This window comes from Furipterus horrens, unplaced genomic scaffold (genome assembly GCF_987537825.1).
Source record: "Furipterus horrens unplaced genomic scaffold, mFurHor1.1.pri manual_scaffold_17, whole genome shotgun sequence".
Classification (NCBI taxonomy): domain Eukaryota; kingdom Metazoa; phylum Chordata; class Mammalia; order Chiroptera; family Furipteridae; genus Furipterus; species Furipterus horrens.
In genome coordinates this window covers 42,728,663-42,750,087 of record NW_028327187.1, presented here as the reverse complement: position 1 = coordinate 42,750,087, position 21,425 = coordinate 42,728,663, and the positions used below count along the sequence as shown (strand labels likewise).

General features: G+C 39.5%; 1 pseudogene; it reads right to left on the bottom strand.

The window, feature by feature from the left end:
• Positions 1–424: 424 nt before the first annotated feature.
• Positions 425–1,165, bottom strand: LOC149990907 (eukaryotic translation initiation factor 2 subunit 2 pseudogene; annotated as a pseudogene).
• Positions 1,166–21,425: the final 20,260 nt, after the last annotated feature.

Below are 21,425 nucleotides of genomic sequence, written 5' to 3'. Positions count from 1 at the left end.
AGAAATTGATCTGTACCCCTTTGCTCCTAATTGTAATGGACTACATAGCAAGCATGGTATAAGTATCTCTTTTTCAATATTTGTACAGTAAGTCCTCACTTAACACCACCAATAGGATCTGCACATTTAGACAAGATGACATTCTTAAGGAAACCAATTTTACCATCAGTTAATTGATATAAACAAGATTTAAGTTCTTTTTTCACTATTATAATAATTTTATCTTGCATTTTACAGAAGTTTGTAATGATTCTTAAAAAGCACTGCCTTACCCCATCACGTGTCTCTGACAGCTGGTCAAAGAGGCAAAGACTGGGGCAACAGCTTGAGCACTGTAAGATTGCAAGGATTTCAGACTAACCAGCCACACGCCAAAGAGCTTGGCATCTTTTCTGCTTTGGGTTTAAAACAATGGTGTACCTACTTTGCTGGTAAACCTGTCCAGCCAAATTTCCACGGCACATTTTGGAAATCAGTGGTGATTAGCAAACTACTGAGATTTGGCACGGAGCTGTGCTCACTTGCCTGTGACAGTCTGGAAGCTGGTTTTGATGCTGGCAACAGAGCATCAAGAATAACAAGTTTCACACTGCAAGAAATAGTCAGGTGTCCTCCTGCAGGATTATGCTGGGTGATTGGCACATGTGAAAGGTGACACATTCCTTGATGTATCTTCTCAAAACATTTATATCTGGTTTTGTGGAATTTTCCTTTGATTACAAGTTGGTTATTACCATCGACAGAACCACTGTACTCAATGCAGCCAATAAAATTGTAATGAGATGTTTGGGCTGACAATGTAATAGTTTAGAGATAATCTGTCAAGTTGACAAAAGAAGTTTCCATGGTTCCTACTCAGGTGACCTGTGGAGCTTTCATGACAAATTTTATTTTCTTTTGAGCAACCTTATCTGGATTCTTTTCCCTCATGATGTTGAACACTAGATTCAGTAACTCCTCTTTCTGAGCCTGCTCAAGCAGGGCCTTTCTGGTTGGTGAATAAGACACCATCACCTTATTTGCTGTTGTCACCTTCTCAAGCTTTGTCTTATTTCTCTAGAATTCCTTCCTCAACTGGGAATTTGACATTGTTCTACTTCTTGTTTTTATTGTCAAGCATAATATCAAGGCCATCCTCTGGTTCCATTGGTTCTTGAACATCTCTTTCTTTTTTTTTTTTTAAATTTTATTTTTTGGTTATTCAATTACAGTTGTCCAATTTTTCCCCCATTGCTTCCCCCCTCCCAGCCCATCCCTTCTCCCACAATTATATCCCTCCCCGTTGTCCATGTCCATGAGTCATTCATATACGTTCCTTGACCTGACCCTTCCCTTACTCATCCTCCTTCTCTCCCACCCCCCTCCCCCCTACTGACTACTATTCTAGTCTTTGCCTATTTAGTTCGTTTGTGTTGCTCTTTAGTTTCCTGTATTGGGTGATATCATATGGTATTTTGCTTTCTTTGCCTGGCTTATTTCACTAAGCATAATTCTCTCTAGTTCCATCCATGTTGTCGCAAATGGCAGGAGTTCCTTCTTTCTTTCTGCTACATAGTATTCCATTGTGTAGATGTACCACCGTTTTTTGATCCACTCATCCACAGATGGGCACTTAGGCTGTTTCCAGAACTTAGCTATTGTAAACAGGGCTGCTATGAACATAGGGGTGCATAAGTTTTTTTGAATTAGGGTTTTAGGATTTTTCGGGTATAACCCTAGCAGTGGAATCACAGGTTCAAATGGCAGTTCCATTTTTAGTTTTTTGAGGTAATTCCATACTGTTTTCCATAGTGGCTGCACCAGTCTGCATTCCCACCAACAGTGCAGTAGGGTTCCTGTTTCTCCACATCCTCGCCAGCATTTGTTGTTTGTTGATTTGTTGATGATGGCCATTCTGACTGGTGTGAGGTGGTATCTCATTGTGGTTTTTACTTGCATCTCTCTGATGGCTAATGATGTTGAGCATTTTTTCATGTGCCTATAGACCTTCTGTATGTCCTCTTCAGAGAAGTGTTTGTTCAGGTCCTTTGTCCATTTTTTAATTGGGTTGTTTGTTTTCTTGATGTTGAGTTGTATAAGCTCTTTATAAATTTTGGAGATCAGTCCCCTGTCTGTGATATCATTGGCAAATATGTTTTCCCATATGGTTGGTTTCCTTTTCATCTTGCTGATGTTTTCTTTTGATGAGCAGAAACTCTTTAGTTTGATGTAGTCCCATTTGTTTATTTTTTCCTTTATTTCTCTTGCCTTGGGAGATGTATCCGTGAAGATATTGTTACGTGTGATATCTGAAATTTTCCTGCCTATGTTTTCCTCTAGGACTTTTATGGTATCATGGCTTACATTTAAGTCTTTTTTTTTTTTTTTTTTTTACGGGCTTTGTTAAATACATCCCTTACCTCACACAAATGGCAAAGAGAGGCCGGCCCTAGGGCAGGGGGGGAGAGGGTTGAATGAGGCTGCCTGAGCCAACTCTCATGGCATTTGTTTTTTTTTTTCAAATTTAATGTGTTTTATTGATTAAAATATTACATTTGTGCCAATTTCCCTTCCCTCTGCTCCCCTCCACCCGGTGGCCCCCCTCCCTCCAGTTGTCCCCCCCTTTTAGATTATGTCCATTAGTTGTGCATACAGTTCCTCCCAACCTCTCTCCGTCTATTCCATTCCCTCCTACCATGATCCCCAATTCCTATATCATCTCCCTCCCTCTCCACACTCCCCCTCCCTGTTGACCTCCCCCCAATATGCTTCCCGTACCCACAGTTCCTTTTCCACTCTCGTTGCCTGTTTAGTTTGCCTTTGTTTCATCTCCCTAGCTTCTGTTTTTTAAACCAGTCCCTTTAACATCTCATATAACAGTGGTTTGGATCTAATGAACTCTTTCAGTTTTATTTTGTCCTGGAAACACTTTCTCTGTCCTTCTATTCTGAATGACAATTTCGCTGGATAGAGTATTCGTGGTTGTAGGTTTTGGATTTTCATTACTTTGAATATTTCTTGCCAGTCCCTTCTTGCCTGTAGGGTCTCTCTTGAGAAGTCAGCTGATAGTCTAATTGGGACCCCTTTGTACATAATTCTTTTCTTCTCTCTTGCTGCTTTTAAGATTCTCTCTTTATCTTTAATTTTTGACATTTTGATTATAATGTGTCTTGGAGTGGTTCTCCCTGGGTCCAGTCTCTTGGGAACTCTCCTTGCTTCTTGGACCTGCAAGTCTATTCCCTTCCCCAAGTCTGGGAAGTTCTCCTTTATTATATTTTCACTCAATTTTTCAAGTTCTAGTTCATCTTCCTCGCTCTCTGGCAAACCAATGATTCTTATGTTGGGCCTTTTATAGCTGTCCCAGAGGTTTCTGATCCTCTCATTGTTGCTTCCCATTTCCTCTCGCTGCATTGGTTGACTGCTTGTTCCTTCTCCATATTCCAGTTTGTTGAAATGAACTCTGGATTTTTTTTCCTCACCATCTGTCTCGTATGTGGTTTTGTTCCTTTCGTTATGAATGTTTTTCGCTTCTTTCTTATCTTTTTCCTGCTCTTTTGTGAATTCTGTAAGCCACCTGATAACAATGGCCCAGAACTGAGCCTCTGACAGGTTTCTTATCTGTTCATCTGTCAGGTTCTCTATCTGTTGCCTGGTGAGCTGTGTCACCGGGATTTCTATAGTTGTCTGTCTCATTTTGACAGATGCGTTTTGTTTTCTTGGGCCGGCTGTAAGGGGCAGTGCCTGTGTACGCGTCACAATTCAGCGACTGGCGCCTGTCCGCGACCTATTTCGCAGCCCTGTGGTGCTTTCTTTGGGGGCGGGGGTCCAAGATGGATTCACACAGTTATTCAGCTAGGAGACCGGGATCCGTCCTCCCGCCCCCCTGGGCCTCACTGTTCAAGGCGATGTGGCCGCTCTCCCCAGCGCCGGGGTCGCGCACCGCCAGGGGCTTGACCGCAGCCGGGATTCCTCGCCGCCCCGCCGCTCCAGGTGCAACGGCAAACAGCACTGCCCTCTTTAACTCTTACCTGCCCAAATGGCACCGCTGGTTTATAACTTCATATGTTGGGCTTCCGTGTAGTTTTATTTTCTGGAATTTCTAGTTATCCTTTGTTTTGAAGTAGTTGTATTCCTCTCTAGTTGTAGAGGGAGACCTAGCGTGTCCGTCTAAGCCTCCATCTTGGCCGGAAGTCCCACATTTAAGTCTTTAATTCATCTTGAGTTTATTCTTGTGTGTGGTGTAAGTTGGTGGTGTAGTTTCATTTTTTTTGCACGTCCCTGTCCAGTTCTCCCAGCACCATTTGTTAAAGAGGCTCTTCTCACTCCATTTTATGTTCCTTCCTCCTTTATCAAAGATTAGTTGACCATAGAGGCCTGGGTTTATTTCTGGGCTTTCAATTCTGTTCCACTGATCTATATGTCTGTTCTTATGCAAGTATCAGACTGTTTTGATCACAGTGGCTTTGCAGTATTGTTTGATGTCTGGTATCGTGATTCCTCCTGCTGTGTTCTTCTGTTTCAAGATTGCTTTTGCTATTCGGGGTCCTTTTTGGTTCCATATGAATTTTTGGAGGATTTTTTCTAGGTCAGTGAAATATGTCATTGGTATTTTAATAGGGATTGCATTGAATTTTTACATTGCTTTGGGTAGTATGGCCATTTTGATGATGTTGATTCTTCCCATCCAAGAACATGGTACTTGATTTGTTGAGGCTTGTTTTGTGTCCTATTATGTGGTCTATCTTTGAAAATGTCCCATGTGCCTTTGAAAAGAATGTATATTTTGCTTCTTTGGGGTGGAAAGTTAGGTCCATGTGGTTTAGTGTGTTGTTCAATGCCTGTATATCCTTGGTGTTTCTTTGTTTGGATGATCTGTCTATTGTTGATAATGGAATGTTGAAGTCCCCTACTATGAGTGTGTTGTTGTTGATATCCATCTTGTGGTCTTCTAGTATTTGCTTTATGTATTTGGGTGCTCCTATGTTGGGTGCATATATGTTTATCAGTGTTATATCTTCTTGATGAATCTTTCCTTTAAGTATTATGAAATGTCCTTCTTTGTCTCTTTTTATTGCCTTTGCTTTGAAATCCGTTTTGTCTGATATGAGGACTGCTACCCCAGCTTTTTTTTCAGGTCCATTTGCTTGAAATATTTTTTTACATCCCTTTACTTTCAGTCTATGTAAATTTTTTGTTTTGAGGTGTGTTTGTTGTAGACAGCAAATATGTGGGTCCTGTTTTCTTATCCATTCCGTTACCCTATGTCTTTTAATGGGAGCATTTAATCCATTTACATTTAAGATTATTATTCACATGTGTTTATTCATTTCCATTTTGTATCTCTGTTCCTCTACTCTTTTTTTGTTTTTTCTCTTCCTTTTTCTTAGAATATTCCCTTTAGCATCTGCTGCAATGCTGGTTTTGTGGAGATGTATTCTTTTAGTCTTCCTTTGTCTGAGAAACTCCTTATTTCACCTTCTATTTTGAATGAGAGCCTTGCTGGGTAGAGTATTCTTGGTTGTAGGCCTTTGTTTTTCATTGCTTGAAATATTTTGGACCATTCCCTTCTGGCTTGTAATGTTTCTGTTGAGAAATCGGTCGATAGCCTTATTGGAGCTCCCTTGTAAGTTATTTGCTGTTTTTCTCTTGCTGCTTTTAGGATTCTCTCTTTGTCTTGGAATGTTGCCATTTTAACTATGATGTGCTTTGGAGTGGGTTTTTGGGGGTTCGTCTTTATTGGAACTCTCAGTGCTTCTTGGACTTGCATAACTTTTTCTCTCATCAGGTTCGGAACATTTTCTGTCACTATTTCTCCTACCAGTTTTTCAATTCCATGCTCCTTTTCTTCTCCCTCTCTTATTCCTATGATCCTGATATTATTTTTTTAATGCTATCCTGTAAGTCCCTTACATCTTGTTCATATTTTTTCAATCTTTTTTCATTTTGCTGTATTATTTGAGAATTATTACCTACATTATCTTCTAACTCACTAATCCGATCCTCTGCTTCGTTTAGTCTGCTTTTGACTGATTCTACTGTGTTTTTCAGTTCAGAGATTGCATTCTTCATTTCTTCCTGGGTCTTGTTGATAGTTTCTATGTCTTTTTTTATGCTGGTGTAGTTCTCTGCAAGTTCCCTGTAATTTTCTTGAGCTGTTGGTAACTTCCTTGGAGGTTGTCATAGTTGTTTTTGAGGTTTTCGAGCATATTGAGCTTCTTCACCACCAATGTTTTGAATTCCATGTCTGACATTTGGGCTATGTCTATTCCATCTACCTCTCTTTCTGGGGATTCCTCTTTTCTTTTCATTGAGAGGTTGTTTCTGTGTCTTACCATGTTGGATTCTTCTTGTTTGTTTTTGTTATTTGGATTTGTCTGCTTTGCCTTCCCACCTTTGTGGTATGAGATTCTTTATGCAAGATATGGGGGTTTCGGTGGTGCAGTCTCTTTGATCTCCTGAGCCTGATGTTCTTGGGGTACCTTTTATATCGTTTGTTTATGCTGTCTGGTTATATTTCAGATTTTTTTGTGAGGATATTCCTTGTGGCTTGTTGATTGAGAGTCACTCTATCCACTTTATCTCGAATTCTTTTGTGAAGATGCTGTTAAAAACATAAACACACAGCCCCAGCAGGAGACCCGCACCCTCAAAAATATCCCCCACCCTCTATCCTGCTATCAGCAGCCAACAAGCCAGTATTAATATAAATGTAGAGAGATTAGAACTTTTACACTATAGGAAGAATAGAGTTGTTTTAGTGAAGGAAAAATATGATTTTTGAGAGAGGGGATAATAGGTTAATAATAGTTGAGACTGTGCAAGACAGTAGGTAATATTTACGTTGTATGTTAATAACTATAGAAAAAAAGGGGGAAGAGTGCAGAATATAGTAGGAAAGTGGAATTATATAGTATTGGATTTATATAGTAGTCTATTTATTTAGAGTGGAAGGGTGGCTAAACTAGGCCCACAAACAAATAAACAACAATTGAAGAAGAGGGATAAGAAGGAAAGATTATATAAAACAGATTAGAGATATAGTTTGTTCTTTCCTCCTTCCTTCCCCTCCTCCCTCCTCCCCTCCTCTTTGAGGAAGAAAACAAAAAGGAAAAAGGGAAAAAGAAAAAAAAAAAGGAATGTTTTTACTCAGTTCAGCCTTCTTGTGTCATCTTCTTTTTCTGTGTCCACAGCTGGTCTAATGTGATGGGTCAGAGATTCCTATTCCTTGCAGCAGTGATGTGCGCGATGTGGCCGGCAGGGCGCAATGCAAGGCAGCCAAGAGCCCACCTCAGGTCTGCCACGCTGCGCTCCAGGAAAGCAGGCAACGCCGCGCTCTGGGGAAGCTGGCGAGGTGTTTTTTGTCACTCAAGCATCAGTGCGCGCCCAAGGCGGCTGGGGAACTAAGCTCAGGCCTGCCGTGCCGCGCTCCTAGAAAGCAGGCCGCGCCGCGCTCCAGGAAAGCCCTTGAGGTGTTTTTTGGCTCGAGTGCCCGTGTGCACCCAAGCGGCTGGGGAGCTAACCTCAGGCCTGCAGCGCCGTGTTCCGGGAGTTGGTCTTTCGCCTCTTAGGGCAGGGCCGCAGACACTTGTGCTCAGTAGACGTGCGTGTCTATGAGTCGCTGCTGCCCGCTGTTCCCACGCAGCAGCCACCCACCGTTCCCGCACCTCCTGAGCGGGCACGTGCAGAGCCTGGGCAAGTGCTCTGCGCTCCGGATTCCGGCCTGGTACTTTGGCCTGGTGCCCACTGGGCTGGCCAGGGGCGACTGCGCACAGTCTTCTGCGTTTCCAGTGGGCCCTACCTGCGCCCGTTGGGTCACTGATTTTATTTCTGTTGGGGTGTGTCCGAGGGGCACCTGGACGCGTAGCCCTGCGCACCTGGGCCAGTGAATGAGGGCACTTCCCTATGCGCACCCCCGTGACCCAAGGGGAGGGTTGGGGGGTGGATGAGCGCACTACTGCGCCTGTGCTCCTCAAGAATGGCCTACCACTCCCAAACTTTCCTCCCCTCTCCACCATCCACTAGAGAAAAATATAAAGGAGAATTATGTTCTCACTTGCCCGGCAGCACGCTGTCTCCTGTCCTTCAGCGCCAATGCCACTTGGTTGAGTCTGGTCTCTGCCAGCGGGCAGAGATCCGCTCTCCTCCCAACACTTCTCCTGGGTAGCCTGCGGTCGCCAAAAAGTCTTTGTTTACTTCCAGCCACAGCTCCGGCAGCTGTCCCAGTCAGGAATCCCATTTCGTCCCCTTTTTCTCCGCTATCCTCACTAAACAGGTTGTTCCCAGATGGATTTTCTCTAATCCAGCAGTGCCTTGGCTCGACTCCTGCCAGTGTCCAGCTGCTCACTGAGATGTTCTGTCTGCAGTTAGCCCAAACTGCAGATGGGTCTCGGGAGCCTGAAACCGCAGCCTCTCCTCACTCCTCCGCCATCTTCCCCCCTCTTGAACATCTCTTTCAATCTTTAGATCCTTTACACTTTTTTTCAGGTTCATCAATATCACATATTTCTTGTTTTTTTTTTTTTTTCTTCTTTTTCTTTTTTTTAAAAATTAAATTGATTTCAGTGACACTGGTTAATAAAATTATATAGGTTTCAACTGTACATTTCTATGATACATCATCTGTGTATTGCATTGTGTGCCCACCAGCCAAAGTCAAATCTCCTTCCATCACCATATGTTTGACCCCCTTTACTATCTCCCCACCCCTTTCTCTTCTTGTGACCACCATAGTTTTGCCTGTGTCTATAAATTCTTGTTTGCTTTTTTTGTTTGTTCATTTGTTGCTTTTAGTTTTGTATCCCGTATATGAATGAAATCATATTGTTCTTGATTTTTCCATCAGACTTATTTCACTTAGTGTGATATTTTCAAGATCAATCCATGTTGTTGCAAATGGTAGTATTTCATATTTTCTTATGGTTGAGTAGTATTCTATTATATATATGTTTCACAGCTTCTTTATCCAATCATCTATCAATATGATTGGTTGTCTCCATGTCTTGGCCACCGTGAATAATGCTACAATGAACATAGAGGTACATATATAATTAAAAATAAATATTTTCAATTTTTTTCTGGTAGACCATTAAAAGAGGGGTTGCTGGGTCATATGGTAACTTTACTCTTAATTTTTTGAAGGAGCTTAATACTATTTTCCATAGTGGCTATACCAGTTAAATTGCCAGCAATAGTGAATAAGGGTTCCTTTCTCTTTACAAGTTTTTCAGCACATTGTTGGCACCGACAAGAAGTTGGACAGGTCAGCCCCGGGCCTTAGCGGCAGCGCAACTCCTGCTGGCACCTCTCCCATCACCACACTAGGCTCTTGCATCAGCAAAAAAAGTGAGAGTTAAGTTCTTACAGGATCTCATCAACATTATAACAAAACGATGTTGAATAAACCGACATTATTCAAGGACCCGCTGTAGTAAGAAATCCATTCTGTCTTAAATATCTGTAGAAATCTTGGTGGGAGTGGCTATAAGATAAAGTTGTCTCTAAATCTCATACTAATACTCAGGCTAGTAGGTGTTAATTGTAGGATTCTGGGACTGCCTCTCTTCACATTGAAAGAGAGCAGTCCTGATATAGTCACAGCAAATGGCACAAGCCGGTGAGTATGTGTTTGGGTGATCCTCAGCCAGAATATCAACTCCCCCATGAATTATTCAAGAGTCCTAGCGCCTCTGGGAAAAAAAAAATCAAAACTGGATCATCCAGAAGCTCTGAATAGCATTGTAAAAGGATGAGTCAGTGAGAGCATATTGGGTTTAGAGCCAACTTTTTGGAAGTTGGGCACTAAAGCTGAGTGAAAAGAGTGAAGACTCAGGTCCCAGCATTTGTAAGCTGAGACAGTCATTTACTGCAGTGAATTTTGTTGGTGGCTGTAAAATGTTGTTGGCAGCAGCATGCTACCTTCCTCTTCTAATGGGAAGAGAAGAGTATTGAAGATTAATTAAATATCACTCAGCCAGCCTGGAACTTGGTGAGCAGGAATTGAGCAAAAGGGTGGAGAAGAAAGAAGACAAAAGTTTCACCCAATTCATTCTCTGCTATTTACCATAAGTTCTAGTGGGAAATATCAGTGCAGCAGGTATGGAAATGGCTTGTTCAGGTTGAGATGTGGTACTTGGAGATAAAGTAAGACTCCTCCAAATTAGGATCAAGCCAGTGTTCATTAAAGACAATTGTATGACAAAGCATTCATTTTTTTAGCAGGTAAAAAAGTCTGCGTTCCTGCCAAATATTTGTTAGATCATTAAACCTGCCCTGTTAGAGAGTAAAGCAAATCCTAATGGAATGCCAGGCTCCTGCCTACCTTATCACATAATAGAGCTGATGGAGGAGGAGCCATAGCTGAATGGCAAGGCAGAGATGTTGGGCTGTGTCCACATTGACAGCTCAACTAACTCAATCATTTGTAATAAAAGTAACAAGTTTAGTTGGGACTATCTTAATAGTCCAGATATTTACTTTAAAAATAGAAGTGCACTTCACAGAATTAGAGTTATTCCATTTATTGTAATTAAAACACACCTCTTTTTATGGGAAAGCTATTAAATAGATATTTTTATAACATCCTTGCTTAATCTTTAGTAAGAGAATATTTCTCTTGATGCAACTACAGAATTTTGACCATTTCAAATATGAATAAAAGTGAGATTCCAGTTGGATGATAGAAAAGGGAAATTTAACTCTTTGTTTTAAATACTTCTTTTATGTTTTAATTTCTCCAATGAGAATGTACTATATTTGAAATGTATGTAAATATATAATACATATAGGTGTAGTTATAGATACACTGAAAACGACACTTAGCCAATGAGTATAGTTGTTAGCTGTCTCCCTGCACTTGTCCTGATGCCAGACACCTCAGTTTCTCCCTGTATGCCACTGTTGCCCTTCAAGCTGCTGTCCCAGTGTTGCAGCCTGGAGGAAAGGAGTCTGAGTAAGTCCTAAGTCTGTTGCAGCCCTTTAAGAGAAGACACCTGAGAATCCCACACTTTCTTCTACTGCCTCAACCTCCACTGATTTTCACAGCCAGTAGTTATGGGGACTTACCTGCCTGGCACTGGCACCCTGGGCTGGGTGGTCTGGTGTGGGGCTGGGATCCCTCCCTCCCAAGGGATCCTTCACTCCCAAAGTATCCCTCCCATATTTTATCTACCACATGTGGGCGTGGGATCACCTGTCCTGCGTCTCCATGCCTCCATGCTTCTCTGCACATCTCCATCTCTCCGCCCCTCCTACCCATCTAGATGAATGTGGCTTCTTTATTTCCTTGGTTGTCGGACTTCCAAACAGCTCAATTTTCTGATGATTCTGAGTGATAGTTGTATTGTAGTTTAGTTATAATCTTTGCTGTGGCCGTGCAAAGAGGTGAGCAGTGTTTACCTATGCCTCCATCTTGACCAGAAGTTCCTAGGATCAAGAGATTTTAGTCTATGAAGACAAAGCTCAAATTCAGCTTCAACAATAGATACTTAGATTCATTGTAAGGAAGTTGGTATAGTATGTCGTCACTTAATGTTGTTCATAGGTTCTTGGAAACTGTAACTTCAAGCGAAACAATGTATAACAAAACCCATTTTCCCATAGGCTAAGTGGTATAAACAAGAGTTAAGTTCCGTGTCTATTTCTGGTCACAAAAACATTACCAAGCTTGTAAATGAAGACCCAAAATACTTCTAATATTAAACATTGAAGCAAGTGTGAGTTATGTATACATTTAAGAAAGATGAGTAAAAAGCAAGATAATGATCGTCCAACCCACTGATTCCAGTTCAGGGTCACAGGGGTCATGGCCTGTCCTGGCAGCTCAGAGTGGAAGGCGGAAACCAGACCTTGACAGGACACTCTTGCATTACAGGGTGCACCACACCCACATGTACTCAGACTTGGACAATGAGTCATGCCAGTTCACCTCACATGCTCATCTTTGGAATGTGGGAGGACAGTGGGAGGCCTAGAGAAAACCCATGCAGACATAGGGAGACATGCAAACACTCACAGACCATGAGTGGCCCACCTGGGAATTGATTTTTTCCCCCTCATCAATGTTATAATGAAATGACGTTGAGCAAAATGATGTTATTTGAGGACTTGCTGTTTAAGGATCATTTTTAATGTCATCCACAGTAAGGTATATTGACCCATATCTAACAGGGCATGCAAACAAACAAACAAACAAAAAAACTTGGCTAATATTAAACAAAAAAAACTCTAGAAAAGGCAGTAGCTATTCTATTCTTTCCTTTTATGAACTTAGGTTTTATATATTTACTCTTTTTCATTTTTTACCTTTTAAGAAGCTTTCTTTCTAGCATACCCTTTTAAAATATTTCACTTGTAGAAAAGAACCTGGATTAGACTTACGATTTTCAAAGCATCACCTGGAGGCCTGGGCCTCGGCCCCCAAATCTCAGATTCATTTGGGAACTACTGACAAGTTCCTAGATAATGCTGATGTTGTTGATTTGGGAGCCATACTTGAAGACCACCTGAAATGAAATAAGGGTCACATAGATTTTGGATTTATAAATGCCGATTAGAGGGCGGAATCTAATATTTATTCACTTACAGCATGGAAACTGTGTTTCACCTGATGCATAATGGTTTGAAAAATGGGACTTTAAACTATTTATCAGTTCAGTGAGTATTTATTTTTAATATCGATTATTTGCCTGGCACTGTGCTAGGTGCTACAGATATGGCATAAACATCTTACACAATGTTCATGGACCCCATATAGTTTCTATTCTAGTAGGAAGTGACAGACAACAAAAAATATTGAGATGCACCAGATAATGATAGTTTCTATGAGAACAATAAAATCAAGTAAGGAGATAGAAAATGACAGAAATTGGGTACTATTTTATAAAAGGTGGTTAGGCAAGCCTCTTTGAGGAAAGAAAATTGAGAAGAGACCTGAATGAAGTAAAGGGGTAAGCCAACAGAATGTCCTGGGGTAAAGCTTTTCAGGTGGAGGGTCAGGCCCTGAGGTCTGCTTGAAGGCATTTCCAAAACAGCATGAAGGTCACTGTGGTTAGTGAAGGCTGAACAGTGGATGAAGAGTGAGGTGTGTGGGTTAGGAAGGACCAGGTCGTGTAGAGCCATCATAAGGACTTTGGATTTTATTGTGAGCAAAATGACACAAAGACAATATTTGGAAGATGGCTTGAATTTGTCATTTTAATTTACATGGCTTGATAGTGTGTACAGAAAGTCATTTATAACATTAGATTCTGAAAATTTTAACATTGCAAATTTCTCATTGTTATTCTTTTCCCCCAGGACAATTATAGACAAATGTGAAGTTTAACTTTTACTGAAGTCCAGTAATTTTTGAGAGTGAATGAAACAGATAACATTTTCCCTAGGATGGGTGTCGTCATGTTTCTGGCATTTCTTTAATTTGCTTACTATCTTTTCTGACACTTGTTTGTTTTTTTCCCACTGTATAGCACACACTGAAGAGCTTACAGACCTTAGTTGGAATTTCTCTTCCTAGGCAGTGCCAACTGCTGTCTTGTGTTTCCTCCAAGGGACCTGGAAAATCGTACAATAAGAAAATACACATTAACTTCTCAAATATAGGAATTAGAGCATTCTGATAAGCTTGGGGATGTCCTGATAGGACAAATCCCTTTGTGAGTGAAGAAATAATTAAAATAAATTACTCTTCTGATGCCCATTAGCAATGCAACATCTTTGGAGTTTAAGAATAAACTGGTGGGGCCACAAAGAGATAAATTCTGTATGATTCCATGTATAAGAAGTGTCTAGAGTAGTCAAAGTCATAGAAACAGAAAAAAGAATGTTGGTTTCTGGGAGCTGGTTGGAAAAGGGAATAGAGAGTTGTTTTTTTAGTGGACATAGAGTGTCGGTTTTGCATGATGAAAAAAACTTCAGGAATTTGGTTGGACAACAATATGAATATACTTAACACTGCTGAACTGTACACTTAGAACTGGTTAAGATGGTAAATTCTATGTTTTGTGTATTTTACCATATTTTTTTTAATGTTTTTTATTGATTATATTGTTACAACAGTTCCAATTTTCTCCCCCTTGTTCCCCTCCACCCAGCACCCCCCGTATTTTACCATATTTAAAAGTAGTAAAATAAGTTGGTTGAATATAATACCAGCAATAGTAAAAATGAACTAGTAATAATATAACCTTGTTACAGAATGTTAAGTCAAAATCTGAGTATGAATAAGATCATATGCCTTATATGGATTTCCATTTAGATCAATTCAGTAGACAGTTTCTGTTTATTATGTATATGGCAGAAGGCTAAGTGCCAGAGATACAGACCAGAATAACATAATGATTTTTGCTCACTTGGAGCCTAGTTGAGGGGGACAGACTCATGAACAACAACAACAAAGTAAAATGTTATTGTATGACTAGAGAATTTTGGAGACCTGGTAAGTTAGGGAAGGTGTAAAGGAAGGTGACTCCTAAATTTGGATGTGAAGGGTGAGTTTTTATATTGGATTAGGGAGTGAGGAGCATTCCAGCCACAGGGAATAGGCTGTGATGCAACAGATTGTGTAATTTTTAAGTGAACTCCAATGCAGGAACAGTAATCATGGAAAGGAGAGATATCCTGAGAAAAATTTAGAAGGTATAGACACAGGTCCTGGTAACTGATTAGTTGAGGTACAGGCAGTGGGGGGCAATAAATTGAGGATGGTTTCCAGGTTTTTTGCTTGGGCTACTGGATGGGGGTACTATATGCATAGATATAGAGACAGAGATACAAAGTATAACTCTTAGGTCTATGCCTATGTTAAGGCAGTCTAGGTACTTCTCTATATGGATTAATTTGAGGGAAGTCAAAATTTATGTCTAAAATTATCATTCAATCTTGACCTGAAAAACCCTGATAGTCACTAATTGGTTACATATGGAAAGATTACTGCCAGAAGAAGGCCTAAGTGAAAATCTCTGTCACATAGGATCAATGATATTATAGGTAAAGTCAGTCAACATCCATAATACCTTTCTCCTAGCCTGTCTTTCTGTAATTGGTGACTAATAGGCTAAAATTTCATTTTTCATATTCTCTTGCATCTAGAGTGCTGATATATGACCTGGTTCTGCAGAAATTACATTTGGGGAGATGGAAGTTCTGTCAAGCAGGGCAGCTGAGGCATCTGGATTTTTGGAAACAACTGTGTCAGTTTATGGCTCCAGACTCAAGCTAAAAGTGCAAACCAGGAGGTAGCAGCGGTAGTCTTTCCACTATAACCATTCTAGAGTATGGTTGGGCATTTCTCGCTGCATCATTGCGTCTGTTTTTTTGTTTTTTGTTTTTTTTTTTTTTTTTTGCATCCAAGCTACTTCTTGGCACTGCCAGAGATTCTATGGGGTACCCAAATTAGTTTTACTAAATATTTTAAAGTAGCTGGAGTGGATTCAGTTATCTATACCGAATTACTGTGACCAATACACATGAAACTAGCCTTCTGTCATTAGCATATTTGATCAAATAAACTAGCTGACATTTAAGCCTTTTACAGTACTTATGCAGGTTTCAGGAGTGGAGGCACTAGAGCATTATAAATGTTGAGGTCAGACAAATCAGGTACCATATGGTATCCATGTTATTTATTTAGGTAAGTTTCTTAAGCTTCATATATATCAGTTCTTTTAAATATAAATTAGAGATTATCATAGTATTCAACTCACAGTGTTTTTGTAAGGGTATTATGTGATAATTAATATAAAGAACTTATCTTTGCACATTGAAAGTTGCAGCAAACTTAATACTGTACAAGAAGATTGTTCAAAGAACATAGAGACTAAAAAGAAATGTTTTAGAACAAGACGCATTTTGTCTTTGTTTTTATGTCTTCATTTTCTTATGTTGAAAAGCTGCCATTCAAAACCTGATTAATTTGAGATAGAAGGGCCTTTTGTTTTTATCCTTTGATAGTTCATAAAAACTAAACCAGAGTTTTCTTGTGTTTGCTTAAACAATTGTATAAATCACATAGGATTTCTTTGGTTATCTTCTGCCTACATATTTTGTTATTCAACCTTCCTGATAACTATTGCACAATTACCTTTTTATATAAAATGAAATATTATAAGACAGTTGTTTGGATTTTTAAAGTGACTTAAAATATTGCTGGAGCTTGTTTGAGTTTTTTTTTGTAATGAAAAAATTAAAAACAATAAATTTAAAACTTTAAAATGTGTGCCCTAGCACAAGCGTATGACACTTAAAATGAAACCTGTAAAGCTGCTAAATCTTGAGCCCTGATTGTTACATATACTTTTTAATTTTTTGATTCACAAAAACCAGTTTGTCCCTGCCTCAAATTTATTGCATAAAATAAACCTTTTTCTTATGATAAAAGAAAAGAACTTATCCCAATGCCTGGAAGACAGTAGTGCTCAAAAATGTTTACATTTGCTCATGTTAACATTGCATGTGTAGATTTTGTCTCACACACTTGGATTCCATGCTTTTCACTAAATCTTGCTCTGTGCTTGGCCTAAGCAGGCCCATTTCTCTATACAATGCACAATTACAATCTATTTTATTCTTATTTTATGAATTCCATCATTAAGTGAGTAAAAGCAAACATAAAAGAAAGAAAAAAGAAAAAAAGGGAACGTAGTTTTTTGTACTAACTCAAGTGTGAACTTGGATCAATCTATGAACTTCTATGATGACTCTTAGCATGTTTAACCATGAATAACTGTGGAATTTCAGATGCTAAGGTTATTCCTAGATTTCTGTTAGGATCATACATTTGTTTCACTTAGTTTCTGATTTGAGGATTGAAATATTTTATGAGTAGGTGAGGTGGGCAAGAACATGGGTTACTTTAAAAACATAATGCTATGCAAAAGAAGTCAGTTACCCAAGAGTACATCATGTATGAATATATTTTTATGAAGTTCAATAGCTGTCAAAACTAATATTTATTGATATTGTTTAGAAGAAAAGTTTCTTTTAGGGAAGAGTAATGACTGTTAGTGAACACAGAGGAACTTTCTGAGGGTCTTAAAATGTCCTACATCGTGATCTGGGGGATGGTTATATTGGTGTACATATATGTCAAATTAATTGATTTGTATACTTAAGATTTGTGCACTCTGCTGTGATTATTCATCAACTTAAAAGAGAACTCTGAGCACACTGTGTTGCATGGCAGCCTCACTGAATACATGAGCTGTTACTTTAAAGAGACATTAATATGATCATATTTATTCTGATATTAGAGAAAGGCATATTATTTTCCAGTCACTCCTATTAGGTCTTATCCACAGCCTACAATCCAAAAAATAAAAACAAGTATATCTCTGCTGCCAATATCAGAATATATTGATTTAGGAACTTATTTTGGCCTTTGCAGTTTGTGAAATACTAACGAGTCACTGTTAACTTGCTTAATGCCCAGTAGTAAATAAGTCATGAAACACTTTAAAACAATTTCATATTATTGGTTGTTTTTATTTTACCAATAATTAAAAAAATAAAACACTGCACCCTGGCCAGTGTGGCTCAGTTGGTTGGAGTGTCGTCCATAGACCAAAATGTTGTGGGTTTGACCCCCAGTTGGGGCTCATAGGAGAAAGTGACTGGTTGATGTTTGTCAGGTCACTGTTTCTCTCTCTCCTTCTCTGTCTCTCTTTCCTTCCTTCCCTCCCTCTTTCTTTAAAAAGCAATGAAAAAAATTGTCCTTGAGTGAGAATGGAAAAAAAAAAAAAAAAAAGAAGTAAAACATTGCCTTTTACTCCTCTTAAGGTTGAAAGGTGACCATCTGATTTCCATTTAATGCTGCATTTGTGTCTGGTTATGGTTCAAAAATGTTCCTTTAATCATGACAAGGGGAATTGTTTTTGGATGCCAGCTATCATATGCTGTTCAAGACTCTTTGCAAATTGTGAAATTAATGTTTCTTGTATACCAACATTTCCTCAGCTGTTTCATTGATTTGGCTTTCCCCCATAATTCACTAAGTAAAGGGTTAGAATTAGTCATTGTAAAGAACTTTCAAATCCCAATTTCCTAATCAATAAATGTGGAGAAAATTAGAAGACACAATGTTGCAACACAAGCTAAAAGAGCAAATGTTAAAATTTAACACGCTACTTAAGGTCTATATGACTTTTAGCTAGTGGTTTTTATTAATATTTAGGAAAAACATCTTTCTTAGATGATGTGCTCTCCAGGAAAAGGGAGAAAATGCACCCAGAAAATACTAACTCTCTTCTGCCACAGAGTATAAATATTTTGAGAAACAAAACAACGACTATAATTGGGATGCTCAGATATCACCTTTGTTATTGGGAAGGTCCATCACGAGGATCTGTCTTTAGGTCTGGTATCCAAGTGGGCCTGCTCACTACTAATCCTCAGAATTAGGCAAATATGCCCACCCAGTGTCAGACAGAGCTGGATTGGGGTAGGTATCCCTCAGCAGGTGTAAGTACATGTATAAACTATAGTCTGGAGGAACAGAGGAGAATTTATGCTGTCTGTAGGAAGGCTGACTCCCAAGAGGAAAAAAAAGGCAAAATCAAGCCAATCAAGCCTAGTTATTCTTCCCAGATTTACCAGTCAACAGTGTCCTTGCATCTGCCCACAGGCAGCATAGGTAAAAAGTTCAGAAAGAGGTCTTTAGTAGACTAAGTGAGCTCACTTTGCAAAACGGAAATATCAGATCTAAAGAAGTGTTCCTAACATAGTTTTTTCCATTGATTATTTCATGTCCTTCTCTCTTCCAAATAACTAAAGAAAAAATGTAAATAAAAATGTGAGGCATAATTAAAGTCATCGCAAGATGTCGATTCAACACGGGAGGAGACAGATACCATGTCACTCCCGAGTCGGACTGCACAGCCATTCTTGGCGGTGCAGATAGACTCTGAAGAAGCTACACCATCGTCTCTCGAGACGGACGGCTGCCGACGAATTAAAGTCTAAATGGATAAATATTCTTTTATTATCAGCCATGGCACTATCCTCAAATGAAAAATCTTTTTCCTCTAAAACCATAAAGTACAAAATCAAGGAGAACAGAAAGAAGTTAAAGTATATGTTGAAAATCTCTAAGATTGTGATCATATTTATTTTCAACTAGCTTCATAATTTGAAATTTGAAATATTAAGATTATGGTAAAAACTAATACCCAAATATCTTTGCATTGTATAGATCAATGCAAAGTATAATGCTTAGAAATTTTTAAGAGAAATGTTAAATCTTTACTTTATAAGGCATATAATAATTACTCTCAAACCTAATTTTGTATGCAAACCTCTGTTCTTTCCCAGAAGACCTCTTCATCACAATGAGATACTTCTTACCATAGCTCTCTGGACCATGGTACTAGCCTGTTCCTCCAGTACTTTTTTGTGTTATTTTCTGATAACATGCTGAAAAAGCAACACAAGCCATTCTTATTCATACGCTTCCTGTATCTTGGTTTGTCTAGTCTGTTTGCTATTCTAAAGATAGAAGTCCTAATTTTAAGATTTATAGAATCCAGTCATATGCATTAGATGCCACTACATGAAATCTGAATACATTTCCCAAAAGATTGTTCATGTCATAGCAAAAAAAAAAAAAAAAAAAAAAAAAAAATTGCTCCTAGAACACATAGCTGGGCAAAAGTAGGTTTACAGTTATTCAAATGGAAAATAATACAATAATTAATAAATAATAGCACAAGAATAAACTCTGTGTTTCACGTATTTACAACTGTAAACCTATTTTTTTCACCCCATACGATGAAAGTAAATGGATGGAACTGGAGAATATTATGCTAAGTGAAATAAGCCAGTTGGTGAAAGACAAATAGCATATGACCTCACCTATGAAAGGAACCTAATGAACAAAAGAAACAAACGAGCAAAACAGAACCAGAGACATGAAAACATGGAACAGACTGACAGCTGCCAGAGGAAAGAGGTAAGGGGGAAATGGTGGAAAGCAGGGGAAGGGACTCGTCAAAGAACATGTATAAATGACACATGGATAGGGACAATGGTGTGGAGATTGACTGTGGGAGCAGGGAGACATGCTGGATGGAGGGGGCAGCAAAATGGGGAAATTGGAATAACAGTAATATAATAAATAAGAATAAAAAAAGAAAAAAGTTACTAAAATTAATTTAAAATATTTGTAACGCTGAATGCACTTTGAATTACTAAAAATAAACAAAAATATTAAATATTAAAAAGAAAGCAAATGGAAAGTAAAGCTTTAAATTGCATCTTAATTATGGAAAGGAAAGAAAGAACAGTAACATTTGAAGAGTGTCGCCTATGAGCCAGACACTGTGTTCCAATGACTTTTCATACACTACTTAATCCTCACAAAAATTCCCTGAGGAAGGTGGCATGGTTCTCTTTTAGCAGATAAAGAAAGCAAGGATTAAAGAGGTAAGTGGCTTACCTGAAAGGGACTAATAAGTGGTGGAACTTGAATTTGGAACCAGTGTGTCTAACTTCAAAGCCCATGCACTTTATAATGTTAAAAATATTAATATGGGTCCTGGTTAGTGTGGCTCGGTTGGGAATTGTCCCACAAATAGAAAGGTTGTTGGTTTGGTTCCAGGTCAGGGTACATGCCTAGGTTACAGGTTGGGTCTTGGTTGGGGTGTATGCAAGAGACAACCGATTGCTATTTCTCTCTCACATCGATGTTTCTTTCCTCTTTCTCCCTCTATCTAAAAGTAAATTTAAAAAACATGAAATGTAAGAAGGGAAACATTTTTTACATAGTTTAGGTGATACTAGAAATTCATGGCTTTGAGACTTCCGGCCAAGATGGAGGCATAGACAGACATGTTGCGTCTCCCTCCACAACTAAGAAGGAATACAAGTACCTCAAAACTAGAAACAACCATAAATTCCAGAAAATCAAACTGCATGTAAGTCCAGCAAACAAAGACATAAAGAAGAAATACTCACCCAGACAGGAGGGGCGGAGCCAGGGTGGAGAGGACTCGGTGTGGTGGTGGCAGCAGCGGCGGCAGCAGGAGCGGCAGTGACAGGCCGGCAGAAAGCACAGTCATATGTTTTAAAAAGTCAGGAGGGACACCTGGGGAGCGTTACCAGCTCCTCACTGGACCTCACAGCTCACCGTCCCAGCATTGGGGAAAATCAAGCCTCATTGCTTCTGGCTGTGCCAACCAGTGGGGGTTGGGGTGGAGGCAGAAACTGCCAGTCTCAGCAGAGCACACTTGTTTAAAGGGCCCCCTCAGTTCTAGAATGTCTGCAGATCCACTCACTCTGGGAATGACAGGCAGGGCAGCAGCTAGAGGGGCGCCAGTCTGGTGAGGAAGTGGGAGAGGTGCCTGGAAAAGGGGTGAGTGCTGGACAGGCGGCATTGTTCCCTCTTGGACCCCTCCCCCACATACAGCACCACAATGTGGTGAAACAGGTCGCCCTGCACTGACAAATCCCTAAGGCTCCAC